A 1,878-nucleotide genomic window follows, 5' to 3' on the forward strand; every position below is an offset into this window, starting at 1 on the left:
CCCAGACCGGGGCACGAACCCGCGTCCCCCGCACCGGCAGGCGGACTCCCAACCACTGCGCCACCAGGGAAGCCCAGGTGTATTTTTTTTACAAAGAAGAAGGGTATTCATTTATGTAACCACGTTCTGTAATATATTTAACTGTTGTCTAATTCCTCAGCTGTATTCCAACCTGTCAATTGACCTAATAATTTCCCATATAACATTATTTTTCCTCTAGTAAAGGATCACTCTAGGATCTAGTATAGCATTTAGTTCTCATGTTTCTTTAACCTCCTTTGACCTGGAACATTTCCACAGCTTTTCTTTAGCTTTTAACAACACTGACATTTTTGAAGTATAATATCCCCCATTTAAAAAACAGAGCACTCTTCATTTTTTATTTGTCTACTGTTTCTTCATTATTCGATTAAGTTATACAGTCTCAGCTGAAATATCTCATAGAGGAAGCTATATCCTTCTCAAGACATCGTGCCCATCTGCCTCTCACTGGTGGCGTTAGCTTTGATGATCCTACCAGGGTGTTGTCTCATTTCTCCATTGTATATCTATTACTTTTTTTTTTTTTTGAAATGGACAGTTTTTTAATTAGGTTCTTTGTAAGACGTTTAGAACACGACTTTGTGAGGATAAATTCCGTTTGTGAGAGCAAACGCAGAGCAGAGGTAGCCCTGGAGCTGAGGAACAGCTTTGATTCTTCGCAGAATTTGTGAGTCCACAGCTTTCTGATGAACCTTGAGCTGCTCTGTAATCTCGTATTTCTCTCTGTGTCAAAGATCTCACCTTCCTGGTGCCTGGGCTTACGCAGCTTCTATTTGAAGTAAGCATCAGTGAGATGTTCTGGGATTTTCACACGCCTGAGATCAATTTTGGTGGAAGTGGCAATGACAAATTTTTGGTGTGTTCTCCGCAGAGGAACTCGACTGAGGGACAGAGGCCCAGTCACAACTAGCAAGCCACTGCTCAGCTGCTTCAGGAAAATGACCCTCTTGCCTCTGTGGTGCTCAGTGAGGCAGATCAGAATAGTCCCAGGAGTGATACTAGCACGCAGTTTTCGCACATGCTTACTGAAGGGTTTTTTGCTGTGACTCAACAGCTTTCGAGGCACATCTTCAGTAGGATAATATCTAGGCATTTTGCGAAGTTTAACCACCCGGGTACCACCATTCTTGTCACCACCAACTGGTTTTGTGACAGTAGCAAGAACCTTCACCTTTTTCTTCTTTTCCACCTTGGATTTAGCTGCTGAATACTTCCTCTTGTACAAGGCCATTCCGTAATACATAGCCGATCGGGAATATCTGCCAATTCCTCTGACCAGGACAGGGTTTTGGCAGCAGTGGGGCTTCCCCTGCTTCACCTTTTTAACCTTGCCACCACCCTCAGCCTTCTTGGCTTCAGGATTTTTCTCCTCAGTATCTGGCTTCTCAGCCTTTTCAACCGCCATCTACCAATACATATATTTTTTAAAAGGCGTTTCACCAATTATCTCATAGCTATACATCGATAGGCCTACCAGACTACAAGTTCTCATCCTCTTTCTACATCCTTTTCACCCCTCCCACTAAAAGATATGTGCCTTCCTCCAAATCGCCACACATCTGCAGCAACATTCATAAATGGTTAACTTTTGAGTTGTCTCCCCAGTACAGTATAACCTTCTTGACGATTTGAATGTATCTCACAACTATTATTTGTTTGCTACATATATTTAGTGGTCACAAGTCCCTATTCCATTATTTCTGTTTTTGCGGAGTAGAAATCCTAGACTTAGCTTTAACAATCTCCCTAGCCAGGAAGCAGCAAGGCTGGAACTTGAAACCATTTGCTTTCAGGACTTTTGCTCTTATCAGACTGTCTCATTCAAGAAATTCGGTT

The 1,878-nt window shown here is 42.6% G+C and overlaps 1 pseudogene; it reads right to left on the reverse strand.

The window, feature by feature from the left end:
* Positions 1 to 608: 608 nt before the first annotated feature.
* On the reverse strand, positions 609 to 1,447 carry LOC103091293 (60S ribosomal protein L6 pseudogene; annotated as a pseudogene).
* Between the last annotated feature and the right edge of the window lie 431 nt (positions 1,448 to 1,878).

Source organism: Lipotes vexillifer, unplaced genomic scaffold (assembly GCF_000442215.2).
Source record: "Lipotes vexillifer unplaced genomic scaffold, Lipotes_vexillifer_v1.1 scaffold294, whole genome shotgun sequence".
NCBI lineage: Eukaryota > Metazoa > Chordata > Mammalia > Artiodactyla > Lipotidae > Lipotes > Lipotes vexillifer.